The 16,386-nt window shown below is 40.9% G+C and overlaps 2 long non-coding RNA genes across 2 annotated transcripts; both read right to left on the bottom strand.

Annotated features, from left to right (window-relative positions):
- Nucleotides 1–3,191: 3,191 nt before the first annotated feature.
- On the bottom strand, nucleotides 3,192–5,545 carry LOC141634200 (uncharacterized). The gene is made up of 3 exons (XR_012538957.1): nucleotides 5,264–5,545; nucleotides 5,080–5,152; nucleotides 3,192–3,245 (listed from the first exon to the last, which is right to left on the bottom strand). It is a non-coding gene; the product is annotated as an uncharacterized LOC141634200 (long non-coding RNA).
- A 3,668-nt stretch (nucleotides 5,546–9,213) lies between these two features.
- LOC141633415 (uncharacterized) lies at nucleotides 9,214–11,672 on the bottom strand. The gene is made up of 3 exons (XR_012538191.1): nucleotides 11,396–11,672; nucleotides 11,212–11,284; nucleotides 9,214–9,374 (listed from the first exon to the last, which is right to left on the bottom strand). It is a non-coding gene; the product is annotated as an uncharacterized LOC141633415 (long non-coding RNA).
- Between the last annotated feature and the right edge of the window lie 4,714 nt (nucleotides 11,673–16,386).

Below are 16,386 nucleotides of genomic sequence, written 5' to 3'. Positions count from 1 at the left end.
GGTACCAGAGCAATTGTGGTCCCAGGACGCTGTCAGGCCACACCATCTCGCATCAGTTTTAAAATTTAAAACAGTTAAAGACACCAGAAATGGGACTGAAATTGGCAGTATGCCTACTACCGGTTTTTTATTTTTATTTCAAAATGATTTGGCTTTTCATAGTACATCATTCTGAAGGCTAAAATCTACTTATTATCAAAAGTAATATCTCTTCAGGTGAAGTATGTTCCATGGGCGTTGTATGATTTGACCGTCCATAGTCATTAGTCTGTATGCACCATGGCCAACAACTCCTTCTACCTGGTATGGTCCTTCCCATTTGTAGGCAAATTTTCCTGCTTTTCGGTTCTTAATGTTTTGAAACACCTCTCGGAGAACCAGGTCTCCTACCTCCAGGAGCCTGACTTTCACATTCTTGTTGTAACTCATGGCCACTGACTGCTTGTAATCAGCCAGACGTATTTTGGCGCTTGCTCGCAGCTCGTCGACTGCGTCCAGGCTTCTGGCCATCTCTGCATTGTTCAGTTCTCCTGTCATATTTCCATACCTGTGGGTGGGAACTAAAACTTTTGCTGGGATGACTGCTTCTGTGCCAAACACCAGGCTGAAGGGTGTTTGACCTATTGCTACCTTTGGCGTCGTTCTGTCTGACCATAATACTAGTGGCAATTCATCTGTCCACTTTCCTCCTAACTCTTGTAACCTCCTTCTCAGATTGTCCATGATGATTTTGTTGCTGGACTCAGCTTGCCCGTTGGACTTTGGAGTCATGGGTGCTGACTTTTTTAGGGTGATGTTTCACCTGGCGCAGTGTCCCTCAGTGTCGTTGGAGATGAATTGTGAGCCATTGTCACATATGATTTCTGATGGGATACCAAACCTGCAAATGATGTTTCGTTTTATAAACGAAATGACTTGTTTGTCTTTTACTTCTGTGAATGCTTCTGCCTCTATCCACTTGGAGAAGTAATCTGTCATCGCAAGAATCCATGTCCTGTTTCCTGTGGCTCTTGGTAGGGATCCTACTATGTCCATGCCCCATGCCATGAATGGCTAGGGAGAAATGATAGGGTGCAAGGGTTCTGCTGGCTGATCGATCATTGGTGCTGAGCGCTGGCAGGCGTCACATTTGCGTGAGTACTCTACTGCATCTGCCTTCATTGTTGGCTAGTAGTATCCCTGTCTGAGGGATTTTTTTTCCAGACTCCTGCCCCGTGCATGGTTTCCACGTTCGCCACTGTGGAGAGCATGTAGCACAGTCTACGCTTCTTCCTTGTCCAGGCACCGTAAGTAGGGGCCTACTAGTGATTTTCTGAACAGCATATCGTTAATAAGAATGAATCTGGAGGCCTTCACTCTGAAAGCCCTTACTTCATTCTTGTCATCTGGTAGCTTGTTATGACGCAGCCAGTCTAGGTAGGGCATGCGCCAATCCCAATCATCTGCCTGTTCGTCCGCTTGGTCGAGCGGCTGACCGGCTGGCTTAGAGCCCTCACCTGCCTCTGTAACTGCTTGGACACCTTCTTCGTTCTGTGGATCCTCCAGTTCACCTTTATCTATTTCATCTGCTTTCTGGATGGAAGGTTCTAGCATGTGTACTATTGGAATGCTGCAAAGTTCTGTCGGTTTAAATGTTGCCCCCAGAGTTGCTAAGGCATCTGCTTCCACATTCTGATCCCTGGGGATCTCCTTAAGCTTGCAAGTTATAAATTTCTTTTTTAATTCCTTTGCTATTTTCAAGTATGCAATCATCTTTGAATCTCTGGCTATAAACTCGTCATTCACGTGATTGACTATTAGCAGAGAGTCACTGGATATGCGCAGGTGTCTGACTCCTAACTCCAGAGGTAGCTTCATTCCTAATATCAAGGCCTCGTACTTCGTTTCATTGTTGGTTGCCTTGAATACACATCTTACCGCTTGTGCTATTAAGTCTCCTTGTGGTGACCGCAGGAGTAACCTTACACCTGGCCCCATTTGATTGGAGGCTCCGTCAATATGCATCTGCCAGACCTCTGCCTCCTTGCTTCCCCCTAGGGTGAGGATTTCCTCATCTCCCAGATTTTGGATGGCTGGGCTGAAGTCTGACACAAAGTCGGCCAGTGCTTGCGATTTGATTGCTGTTCTGGGGTCATACTGGATATCATACCCACTGAGGTGTACAGACCATTTTGACATTCTGCCTGACAGTTTAGGCTTCTCATGATAGATTTCAGTGGGTAGTTGGTCTTGACATATATAGTATGAGACTTGAAATAGGGGCGCAGTTTGCGAGATGATACTACCAATGCTAATACTAACTTTTCAAGAGATGTGTACCTGGTCTCTGCCGGTAGTAGAGACTTGCTTACGTAGTACACTGGCTTCTGCTCCTTTTCCTGCTCTCTGACCAGAACAGCGCTCACTACCACCTCTGTGACGGCCAGTTATATGAATAGTGGTTCTCCTGGTTTCGGCTTCGACAGTAATGGTGGGCTTCTGAGGTAGTGTTCCAGCTCTCTGAATGCTTGCTCGTGATCCGTGGTCCACTCAAACTTCTGACTCTTTCTCAGTATGTCGTAAAACAGCTTGCACTTATCTGAAGATCTCGAGATGAACCTGCTTAAGGCTGCTATCTTTCCAGCTAGTCTTTGAACATCTTTAGGCTTCTCAGATGACTCTAGTTGTAAGACGGCTTTGATCTGCTCGATGTTGGCCTCTATCCCTCTTTGAGTTACAATATAGCCTAAGAATTTGCCAGAAGATACTCCGAAAGTGCATTTAGATGGATTTAGCTTCATTCTGTATTCCCTCAGGGTGCTGAATGTTTCTGCCAGATGCCGCATATGATCTCTGGCTCTTTCTGATTTCACCACCATGTTATCAATATATACCTCCATAGTTCTTCCTATCTGCTCTTTGAATATACGGTTAACTAGCCTTTGGTACGTGGAGCCGGCGTTCTTCAGGCCGAACTGTGACACCCCTCGATGAGGCATCAAAAGAACTATTAAATCTGAGCGGAAAATACGAGATTTTTAAAACCTTTAAAAGTGTAAAGTGCGAAATCCACCATAAGTGATCAAACTAAAATGAAAAGAAAGATAATTACGTTTTATAATTAAAAACGAAGTGTGTTGGGGAAAAGATATCCCACGAATAAACACAAGTCTAACGATAGGTGAGTCTAAGCAAACTATAACTAAGGTCCAAGGGTCAACGCTCTCGCTAGCTCACACGTCTTCCCCATAATCTGCATCACAAACCTGTCATTCATGTAAACATGAACGCCATAATCAATGGGGAGTAACTCGGGTTCTCCCACCCAATATGTCAAAACGCACATAAGCAAGAACTTAATTAAACATATTGATCATGCATCATACTTGAATAATATGAACAAGGGAATATAAACGATAATCATAATGAGATAGGCACATTGCATTCTTAATGAGATAGGCATGGTACATTATATTAAACATGCATTCAAGGTAACCCAAAACATGGATATGAGATTAGACATCGAATCATATGAAGAAGGTAAACAACGGATCAATTGAATAGAAAATACATGGATGAAAACCAATAGCCATTACTTGAAAACCTCTTAACAACCATAGCACGGGACGTGGCTACTAATGTCACATTCATACTTATGGCTTGCATCTCACCATAAGAACGGATGGGAACATCAATTCCGGCGATCATATCGCAACTAGGGGCTTGCATCTCACCACTAGTATCCGATAGGACCAAGACTCTCACAAACAATCATAGAAGACGTGCACTCTCGTATATAAGAACACGCCAATGACCGTAACAAGCAAGACATTTACAAAGGATTGACTCAAAACAAGACAAACCTCTAGACTCCAACCTCTTGGTAGGACGACGATCATAATACGGTCCTAGTCTAAACCGGATCCGGACTCTCGGGATGGGCGACACCCGATTCGACAAACGATACCAAATCGTATCCAAGACTCGAAACATGACACGCACTCGTATCCAAAGGTCGAGTAACCTCTAATCGGAAACATGGCACGCACTCGTATCCAAAGGTCCGAAGAAAGGCGGAAGGATATCCTAATTCGGAAACATGGCACGCACTTGTACCAAAGGTCCAAAGAAGGAAAGATAACCCAATCCGGAAACATGGCTCACATTCGTGACCAAAGGTCCGAAAGGGGTAAATAGGGAAAGTCAAGTCGTCACACAATGTAAGTCGTCACACTTGGGTCACAAATACGAGTGGAAAAGATTGCACAAACATAACATAAACAATTCATGTGAAGCATGCATAAGTATAAAGGTATAAGAAACATCAAGTACTCCCATGATAAAAGAGTCTCAACACATCATACACAAGCATTAGAACCAAATTTAAGATGCATACCCAACAAGAAACTCAAAACCCAATCTATAACAACAAGTTTAGTACTCGACTACAACAAGGGTCAACTTCAAACGGTCATAACTTGAGTTCTATATATGATAATGAGGTGAAACTAATTGGAGGTGATAGCTTATCCTCTTACGGTTCTAACGGTAGGTCATAAGCCTCAAACAAACAAGTAACGAAGAAGTTATGGCCATTTTACGAAAACTGGTCCAGGCTGTGTGCGCAGCCTGCGCCGAGGTGCGCAGCCTGCGCCTAGGTGCGGATTTACACGACACAACAACTTCATCTTCATCCCCAAATCATTTTTTTATCAAGCCATTACCATCCCAATTACAGCATATATTACCCAAGTAACTTCATGCAAGTATTAAGGGTGAAATCAAAGCATAAAAGAGGGATTAAAACACAAGATTCGATTCAAATTCAAACAATTCCAAACTAACAATTTCATGACATAATTAAACACAATTACTAAGGGTGAATAAGACGGTTTCTTTACTAATTCATCCATGTAAACACTCATGTAACCCAAAATATTGGAAATTTCTTCAACAAAGCATGAGATGGTTTCTCACACAAACTCATTCAACAACAAACATGTGAAACAAGAAAAGATTCAATCTTTAACATACATATGAACAAACTACAACATATAAACACACAAATTGACATAATGTCGAGTAACCCATCACCGTTACCTTTTTGCACTTAAATCCACAATATACTCATCTACCTTTCAAGAATCCACTTCCGGGTTAACTAATCTTTCTCCTAGACATGAGAAACACAAATTAAGACTAAGAATCGAAACTAGAAAAAGGGTACCATGTGTAATATGGGTCGACATCCCTAAATAAGGAGGAAAGTCGGATCTTTTCTTACCTAGAAAGATGGAGGGCGATGAGAGGAAGAGATAGACGCGAAAACCACTTGAATCGGATAAGAATTGAGCAAGTTATGGTGTTTTGAAGATTTGTAAGGGAAAAAAAATGTGTAACAATGGTGGTGTTTGGTGAAAGTGGTGCTGAAATTGTGAGGAAGGAGGAGGGGTTAGGGTTTCCTTCATGATTTATATGAGGAGGAAGGAATAATATGTGAGCCCAATAGTCATACTAGGCCCAACATGCAAAATTGAGTCGATATACACTAGAAATTACGTCTCAAGCCCACTACAACTCAAGACGAGAAATATTATTATTATTATCATTATTATCCGACCAAAATATTTATTTTGTATAACTTAAGCTTTAAAAATATAATATTTATAAAAATCATGTTTAATAATGAAATTAATGAAATTAAATAATTTAAAATATAAATAAGACAATAGAATGGTTAATTAAATTATAAATGTCAAAATGGAAAATTCGCGGGTGTTACAATCACCCCATCTTTTAAAAAGTTTCGTCCTCGAAACTTGAAGGTAGAAAAGAAAGGTTATAAAAAGTAAAACTGAACTTTTAAAATTGGTAACCAAAACATTAAAAGGTTACTTATCGTAAGAATCAAAATCCTTTCAGAAGTCTCAAATAAAATTTTCCGAGAACTGATTCTCATCAAAGGAACGAAAATGCTCTCATTGCGCATTCAAGAACATCACATTCCAAATCGAAGATATGGTCAAAAGCAAATTATTTGTATAAATCGAAAATCAAAATACTTTCAAAAACATTAATGAAGAGTTTTCAAAGTATAAGTCTCATTCATGGAACGAAATTGCTCTTGTCGTGCACACAAGAACGCTAACTTTCCAAGTCAAAGACAAATTTAAAACGAAAATCATTCGCCGACAAGCGTAGAACAAGTTATTAAACGTTTCAAATAACGAGTTCTAACATCCGATCAACCTTAAAATCAAAAGAAAAAGGCAATTCACTCAAATTTTCTTTTGCCAAAGTCAAATTAGAGATAAAGGTTTCACTTTTAAACTCAAAAGGAAGTCAAATTTCCGAAAATATAGTATTAAACTCTGACAAAGGAATCATAAGTAGGTCAAAGTTAGTTAGAAATTGAGCAAAATTAAAAGTAACTCGGGTTTAGCAATTAAAATCAATAAAAAGAAGTTGTACTCATAGAACAAAAGGAGAACTAAATCAAATTCCCATTTTCAAACCTTTAAAATAGGTAGGGTTTTATAAAAGTAACATAAACTTTTAACAATGGATCAAAAGTGGTAGCTTGAAATGTTTAGAAATAGTACGAAATGAAGAGAACTTAGATATCATGAACACAAGGTACGCTAAGAGGGTTCAAACTTTACCAACAAAAGAGCTATGATGAACTTCCTAGGAGAAGTGTTGAAATCGAGTCTACGAGGATATCAAAGATTGAATTTCACAAGTTACGAGTATCAAATTTAAAGGAGGAGCATGATGAAGCGAAGAAGAGAGGTATGAACGGAAATGCTTATGCTTAAGGAAGGCAGGAATTTAAACAACAAGGAAACGCCAGAAAGTCAAATCTCAAACAACAAAGTCATCTTGAACGGTAACTCATAACCACATAACTCCCAAGAATTTCCTCAAAATACTTGCACAGTTTACTCCTATGCTATCCCGTGGGTCAAGTCACTCCACCACAATTGTGATTCCATAACTCTCAAATATAAGTCATCTATAAACGATTTCCACGAAAGATCAAAACTACTAACAGAGTTACACACATAACCAACTATCGACTACTAGGAGTTCTCACTATGGTAAAATCCTTAATCAAAGGTCAAAATCTCAAGGTCTTCATACTTTCTAACACTCCAAACCAAAATCTTATTCACACCCGAATTCACAAGCATAGATGATCACATTCCCCAAATCATAAAGACCACCAACCAAAAGTAAATAGGTTTGTCATACAATTTTTTTCTACCCAACTCAACTCGAGTTCCACTAATCCAATTTTGACGAAATCAAGGTTCACAAAGAATCCTCAAAGAGCATCTCACTCACTTTACAACGTAGCCAACAATGCCATCACTCCACTAAAGAAACAAGAGCAATAACTAGGTCAGAAATGATAGGAAATTTCAATGGGATACATGAACATGACGAGGTGTGAGATTAATGGAGTCAATAGTAAAGGTAACTAGTTAACACCAGTAAGAGACATTAGAATTAGAGAGGTATTCAAGGCAAGGAAATGACAAGTAAACTTTTATACTTAAGGAATAAATCTAATCAAGGTATGAACGAAGGGAAGGAAGATGATTAAAGGTACGAAGGGGGATTTTAAGGCTTAAACCATACGCTTTCTAAGACTTAAGGTTCTCTCTAACAATGCCACGCCTATTAGGATATCGTACCGTCATAACAAAACGACCAAATTCCAAAACGAGGGTCAAGGCAATTCATCTCATTCCTTATATGCAAGTCTCTCTTAAAGGATTACACCTCTATGACTGATCAAGGTAAAAATAAACGCTCGCTTAAGGGTTGATAAATTGGTTAGATTCGTTGTTCACCTATCCTATCACATATTAGGATTTCTCTAAAGCAAATCTACCACTCTAGTATAAAAGCACCCATTTACCTCAAGTACTTGACACAACCTCAATGTTCCTAAAACCATAGGGTTAACAAAGACTTCTCAATACTAAGTCTCTCTCAACTCAAGAACCCTCAAGGGTCAGCTAATATCAAATCACATCACCAATCCATTAGGGTCATCAACATACCATTATCCTTTCTAGTTACTAAAACAAATGCTAAAACTTTCCAATGATGTACCTTAGTCTCACTCTCATACCATACCTCAGGTGGTAATCAATATCACTCACTAAAACCAACTAATAATCCCACAATTAGCATTTCTCATATGGTCACATGTACATTATCAAACTCTCATATCTAAAGTGATTACAAAAGCCATTCACAAACTCGACTTACTTAATAAATCCTACATCCTCAAATCCACCATTCAGTTTCATCCATTTTAAGTCAAGTACTAAGCATTAGTATCCCAAGGCACGTCTCACTACACTTCCCAAGGTTTTCAAATCTCAACCATAAACAACAAGCCAAGTTCTATAACCTTAGTAACAAATGCAACTCACACTTGACAACATAAATAATGCCACCAATCAAGAATACTCACTTTACCAAGGATTTAGGTCTAAGAATCATTAAGTATGTCTCATCTCACTACCTAAGTCTTTCCAACATCAAATCCTCTCCAAACCAGGATTAAGAGTCAACCACAAACAATCTCCTCAAAGGTCAAATTTCCAACCAAGGTCAACATTCCTCAAAAGAAAGAGTATTATCAAAAGGCGTTAAGGGAGGATAAGCAAGGAACAAGGAACAAGTTATGGGGTATAGGAGTAGCTTCCAAGCAAAACAGAAGAGAGTTTAGAAGAAGGATAAGCACCAAGAGATAAAGAATAAGGCAAGATACACAAAGAAATGAGAAACATCTTTGAGGAAGTAGAAGCATTCTTCAAATGTTGAACAAATCTTCAATCCTCAGCAATAGGCACCAAATCTTGATCATCACATTGGTAAGTTTACGGTTATTGATCCAAGGGCACACAAATTATTAAAGGACAATCAACAAACATGTTAGAACCTAACAAAGAGCAAACACACTACAGACTACCACCTTAGGTCCTTAAGTCTACCCATCTCTCATTCATTATTCAAGGTCAAGTTCACATTTAAATTTGGGGTACACGTGTGTGCGTCGGGAGCAACATATGCTCTGATACCAACTGTGACACCCCTCGATGAGGCATCAAAAGAACTATTAAATCTGAGCGGAAAATACGAGATTTTTAAAACCTTTAAAAGTGTAAAGTGCGAAATCCACCATAAGTGATCAAACTAAAATGAAAAGAAAGATAATTACGTTTTATAATTAAAAACGAAGTGCGTTGGGGAAAAGATATCCCACGAATAAACACAAGTCTAACGATAGGTGAGTCTAAGCAAACTATAACTAAGGTCCAAGGGTCAACGTTCTCGCTAGCTCACACGTCTTCCCCATAATCTGCATCACAAACCTGTCATTCATGTAAACATGAACGCACGATCGGTGGGGAGTAACTCAGGGTTCTCCCAGCCACAATATGTCAAAACGCACATAAGCAAGAACTTAATTAAACATATTGATCATGCATCATACTTGAATAATATGAACAAGGGAATATAAACGATAATCATAATGAGATAGGCACATTGCATTCTTAATGAGATAGGCATGGTACATTATATTAAACATGCATTCAAGGTAACCCAAAACATGGATATGAGATTAGACATCGAATCATATGAAGAAGGTAAACAACGGATCAATTGAATAGAAAATACATGGATGAAAACCAATAGCCATTACTTGAAAACCTCTTAACAACCATAGCACGGGACGTGGCTACTAATGTCACATTCATACTTATGGCTTGCATCTCACCATAAGAACGGATGGGAACATCAATTCCGGCGATCATATCGCAACTAGGGGCTTGCATCTCACCACTAGTATCCGATAGGACCAAGACTCTCACAAACAATCATAGAAGACGTGCACTCTCGTATATAAGAACACGCCAATGACCGTAACAAGCAAGACATTTACAAAGGATTGACTCAAAACAAGACAAACCTCTAGACTCCAACCTCTTGGTAGGACGACGATCATAATACGGTCCTAGTCTAAACCTGGATCCAGACTCTCGGGATGGGCGACACCCGATTCGACAAACGATACCAAATCGTATCCAAGACTCGAAACATGACACGCACTCGTATCCAAAGGTCGAGTAACCTCTAATCGGAAACATGGCACGCACTCGTATCCAAAGGTCCGAAGAAAGGCGGAAGGATATCCTAATTCGGAAACATGGCACGCACTCGTACCAAAGGTCCAAAGAAGGAAAGATAACCCAATCCGGAAACATGGCTCACATTCGTGACCAAAGGTCCGAAAGGGGTAAATAGGGAAAGTCAAGTCGTCACACAATGTAAGTCGTCACACTTGGGTCACAAATACGAGTGGAAAAGATTGCACAAACATAACATAAACAATTCATGTGAAGCATGCATAAGTATAAAGGTATAAGAAACATCAAGTACTCCCATGATAAAAGAGTCTCAACACATCATACACAAGCATTAGAACCAAATTTAAGATGCATACCCAACAAGAAACTCAAAACCCAATCTATAACAACAAGTTTAGTACTCGACTACAACAAGGGTCAACTTCAAACGGTCATAACTTGAGTTCTATACATGATAATGAGGTGAAACCAATTGGAGGTGATAGCTTATCCTCTTACAGTTCTAACGGTAGGTCATAAGCCTCAAACAAACAAGTAACGAAGAAGTTATGACCATTTTACGAAAACTGGTCCAGGCTGTGTGCGCAGCCTGCGCCGCGGTGCGCAGCCTGCGCCTAGGTGCGGATTTACACGACACAACAACTTCATCTTCATCCCCAAATCATTTTTTTATCAAGCCATTACCATCCCAATTACAGCATATATTACCCAAGTAACTTCATGCAAGTATTAAGGGTGAAATCAAAGCATAAAAGAGGGATTTAAACACAAGATTCGATTCAAATTCAAACAATTCCAAACTAACAATTTCATGACATAATTAAACACAATTACTAAGGGTGAATAAGACGGTTTCTTTACTAATTCATCCATGTAAACACTCATGTAACCCAAAATATTGGAAATTTCTTCAACAAAGCATGAGATGGTTTCTCACACAAACTCATTCAACAACAAACATGTGAAACAAGAAAAGATTCAATCTTTAACATACATATGAACAAACTACAACATATAAACACACAAATTGACATAATGTCGAGTAACCCATCACCGTTACCTTTTTGCACTTAAATCCACAATATACTCATCTACCTTTCAAGAATCCACTTCCGGGTTAACTAATCTTTCTCCTAGACATGAGAAACACAAATTAAGACTAAGAATCGAAACTAGAAAAAGGGTACCATGTGTAATATGGGTCGACAGCCCTAAATAAGGAGGAAAGTCGGATCTTTTCTTACCTAGAAAGATGGAGGGCGATGAGAGGAAGAGATAGACGCGAAAATCACTTGAATCGGATAAGAATTGAGCAAGTTATGGTGTTTTGAAGATTTGTAAGGGAAAAAAATGTGTAACAATGGTGGTGTTTGGTGAAAGTGGTGCTGAAATTGTGAGGAAGGAGGAGGGGTTAGGGTTTCCTTCATGATTTATATGAGGAGGAAGGAATAATATGTGAGCCCAATAGTCATACTAGGCCCAACATGCAAAATTGAGTCGATATACACTAGAAATTACGTCTCAAGCCCACTACAACTCAAGACGAGAAATATTATTATTATTATCATTATTATCCGACCAAAATATTTATTTTGTATAACTTAAGCTTTAAAAATATAATATTTATAAAAATCATGTTTAATAATGAAATTAAAGAAATTAAATAATTTAAAATATAAATAAGACAATAGAATGGTTAATTAAATTATAAATGTCAAAATGGAAAATTCGCGGGTGTTACACGAACGGCATAACGTTGTAGCAATATATTCCTCTCTCAGACATGAATGTTGTCTTCTCTTGATCTGCAGGATCCATCTTGATCGGATTGTATCCGCTCCATGTGTCCAGGAATGTCAGTATCTCATTTCCAGCTGTCGCGTCTACCATTGCATCAATATGAGGCAGTGGGAAAGGATCTTTAGGGCATGCCTTATTGAGGTCGGTGAAGTCCACACATACTCTCCACTTTCCATTTTTCTTAGGTACCACCACCACATTAGACAGTCATTCTGGATATTTTACTTCTCTTATTTTCTTTGCTGCCAGCTGACTGTCTACCTCTTGGTTGATCACCTTGTTCCTTTCTGCTACAAACTTTCTTCTTCTCTGCTGGATGGGTTTACTTTGGGTCCACACTAAGCTTGTGTGTTATGATGGACGGATATATTCCTATCATGTCATCGTGTGACCATGTAAAACGGTCCATGTTATCCTGTAGAAATTTAATTAAATGTTGCCTCAAGCTTCATGTGCATCTAGCTCCAATTAGCATAGTTCTCTATGGGTGCAGCTTGTCCAGGTTAATTTGATCTAGCTCTTCTGCTGGGGGCTCGATGTATTCGTCCTGGACAGGCCGTTTCTGTAATTGCTATGCGGGAGGGCTGGCAGTACACTTGAGTGACTTCTTATAGCAGCCTCTAGCTTCCTCCTGATCTCCTCTTATTGTCTCTACTCCCCATGGTGTGGGGAACTTTATGCACTGGTGATATTTTGAGGGGACTGCTTTCATCTGGTTTAGCCACGGTCTTCCAAGGATGACATTGTAGGTGGAGGGGCCGTCAATAACCAGATACCTGACTTTCTTGTTGACTCCTCCCACATAGGTTGGGATGACTATTTCTCCCAGCGAGGTAGCTGTTTCCCCACTGAAGCCTACTAGCGGGATAGTCTTCTTCTACAGATCCTTCTCGCTGAATCCTATGTTCTCTATGGTCTTCAACATGATCAGGTTGACCGAGCTGCCTGTATCTACCAGGACCTTTCTAACCGTACAATTGGCCATTGATAAGGTGATAATAAGTGCGTCATGGTGTTCTCGTTCGTCGTATGTATCTCCTTCATCAAAGCTGACAGTTGGCAAGTTGTTGTGAGAAATTCTGCAAGAATCTGCTGGCCTATCTCCTTTGGTCTCGGTAGCACGTCTTTTAGCTGCTGAGTATGTGAGCCCGCTTAGGTCTGAGCCGCGTGTTATAACGTTTATGATTTTGGTGCATGTAGGTGGGGTTGCAGGCTTGGTGGAGCCTACCTTATCCTGTTGCTTGCCCCCACGTGGTAATAGGTGGCTCAGCTTTCCTTGTTCATACAGGCGCTTGATCTCTCTTCGTAATGTGTTGCAATCCTCAGTGTTGTGCCCAATATCACGGTGGAACTCACACATCTTTGTGCTATCCTTTCTCTATGCTTGCTCCCCTACTGGTGGGTTGGGCCACCTGACTCCATCTCCCATCTCCATGAGTGCCTTTAGGATTCCTCCAATACCTGTAGTGAATCCATATTCTGCCAGAGTAGGGAGTTGCTGATTTTCCTTGATTCTGTTGACTCCCCTTCCATATGGTATGTACCTCTCGTCTTTTTTGCTGGTGGTTTGCTTTCTTCCTAATTTCTCCACGGCTGAGGTACTAATAACACATGGTGCATTAGGTAGGCTGGCTCTGGCTAGTATGTTTTCTTCCAGTCTGAATGCGGCAGCTGCCTTTTCCTGTACGGCCTCAAAACTATGGCAGGGATGCATAGTTAGCTGCTTGTATAGGTCAGAGTCATGGTGGAGGCCTCTTCTGAAGGCTTCTACTGCTGTCGAATGTCGCACTCTCGTACTGCTACCTTTTCATTGTTGAACCTAGTATTGTATTCTCCAATGGTCTCTCCTGCCCTGGACGATTCTCAGATAGATCTCCCGCATGCTTCGCTTCTGCTTCCGCTTGCAAATTGCTGAGTGAAAGCGTTCACTAATTCAGCAAATATAGATATCGACCTGTTAGGTAGGCTCACAAACCATCAAAGTGCCGGTCCTGTTAAGGTGGATCCATACTGTCATCATCTTCTGCTTATATTGGCTTATATGATCAAAGGGATCTGCTGTGCCGTCAAAGAGAGGCATATTTGGATTTGTGAATCCCTTTGGCATGGCTGTGATGGATATGGTGTCTACGAATGGCGAATCGGCATAGCTGTCTAGTGCTGCTTTCTCGAGTGGGGGTGGCAGCCCTGGGACCCTGCTTAGTATCTCCTGTAGCTCCAAATACTGTTGATTTGTTATGCTGCCTGAATCTGAGACCCGTCTGTCAGCCGCCAGCTGATTCAATATACTGCCTCCTGATCCGAGCTCTTGAAGGTTCTGACGTGTTCGAGCAGCTAGAGGAGTTGATGTAATGACTGTCCCCTGCTGCCAGTTCACCTGTTGGTTCGACTCGGATCCTACTCCAAGTGTTTGATCAATCGTTGTGGGGCTACTGACAGGGATGCCACCTACTCGTACTTCCACGCAGCTGGCTGCAGGCCAGTTATCTGGCGTGAGGTATCCCAGCCCTTGTGGGGTTATCCTTCCACCTGATGGTATTGTAGACAGATCCAATCTTGTTATCAGTTCAGTCGGTATCTGTTGAAGTGGATTCCTGCTACCCGATGCCCCCTGCGTCAGATCTACTAGTGGAGAAATTTCCTCCCCTGTCCTGCTTGCTGTAGTGACGGACCGCTGTTTGAGAATGTCAATCTGTGCCCAGAGCTCTCTGTCCCTCTTCCTTGCTTCAGCTTCAGCTTTCTTATAGTCTTCTCTCATGTTTTCCATGGCTTTCTGGAGATTCTCTACGCCAATGAGCAAGATTTGTGTGGGACTAGGCGGCGGGGTGAGGCCTGAACTTGCTACTCCCTTATCTGATTAAGCTTGGGTTGCGACAACAGGAGTCTTAGGAGGTATGGAGGTTTTTGCTGTTGGTGTTGTTCTCAGAGTATGTCCGGGAGCCTGTGTTGCCACTGTTGATGCTGGATTTTGAGTAGAAGTGTGTGGTGGCGACGGTTGTCTGCTCCCTGACACGGCGTCTGATGCTTGCTTATCCATTGTGTATTTAGAGTATCAACGATTGACGACCATAATGCCCCACGGTGGGCGCCAAACTGTTTGGGTATATTTTACCGAATTGGATGATTCGGGTCAATGTGGTCTTACTCGTTGGATATTCGATCAATTGTTTGTATGTTGATGCGTAAATAAAGAAATAAAGTACGAAATATAAATTGACACGTGAGATTTGGTGACGCGGAAAACCCAATGTGGGAACAACCGCGGGAGGGACGGTACCCTTCCAAATATTGCACTATACTCAAATAGGAGGACGATTACAATTGATACGCAATGCTAATCTCGCTGGCACGAGGCGTCGTATTAGCAGAATCTTGGATGAATGTATACGAGTGTATGTGAATACGTGATGTCTTGATGAGGATGTGTGTATGTATGAAGGTATGAATGTCCTCCTTTGATTGCTCCTTTGGGGTATTTATAGGGTAAGAACCCTAGATATGTCCTACCTCGATTATGAAAAGGGAATATAACTTCCATAAAAACTCTTTCCATGTTCGGTCATCTCCCTCAATTCTCCCTGATCTTCCTGTCTTCTCCCTAACTTCTCCCTAACTCTTCTTTCCTCAATCCGGATGCCTCCTTCAATGGGCTTCAGTCTTCTCCCTAACCCTTTTCTCTTATTAGATCCTTTTATTTACCAAGTGGGCCTTTTCTTATTGTGCTATTTTTAGCCCAAACAATCGTAACAGCTCCTTTTATCTAGCAAGGCCTAGTTAAGGCTCTTAGATAAATGGGGGTGTTACATATACGATGTGGTTGATGATTGTTAAAGGTAGGTTTTCCTAATCAGTATTGTTAATTAGTTGTCATGTGTGGTGCGTGGTGTTTTTGCTTGAGGTTGGTTGTAATTGTCTGTGGTTCGCGAGGTACGTCATCGGCTGAGTGGAGTCACTTGCGGGAGTGGCTTCATGCCCTTGATTCGCCCCTTGTTGTTCCCGTCACAAGGGGGATGTGCACATTAATGGACATGGGTTATTCGCTGTATGGTGTTGAGCGGGGCTTAGGTGGTAAGGCTGCGGTCCACACTGGCGGTGTGGATTACTGGTTGCAATTGGTAATCTGGTAGGACTATACCTTTGGGTTAGTCTGGTGATAGGTGGATTTTTAGTGTTGGAGATTTGTGCTTGTGTTGTACTATGTTTTGTATGTTGTTCTTCAGATACTGACCTTGTGTGGTTTTGTCTGTGTTTCGTTCTTTTTATGTGTCTGTGGTGATCCATTATGGTGAGCAGTCAGTCTTAGCAGGTGTTGATATGAGGAGCTTATCTAGGTGCGTTGGAGGGACGAGTTTTTCACCGAGTCTTGGCATGGAGTAGTTTCACTGTAGTTGTTGTATTCATTGGTTGTATCTTTCTTTTGTTGAATTTAAGCTTG

The sequence above is a fragment of the Silene latifolia genome, chromosome Y (assembly GCF_048544455.1).
Source record: "Silene latifolia isolate original U9 population chromosome Y, ASM4854445v1, whole genome shotgun sequence".
Taxonomy (NCBI): domain Eukaryota; kingdom Viridiplantae; phylum Streptophyta; class Magnoliopsida; order Caryophyllales; family Caryophyllaceae; genus Silene; species Silene latifolia.
This window is presented reverse-complemented; position numbering and strand designations above follow the sequence as displayed.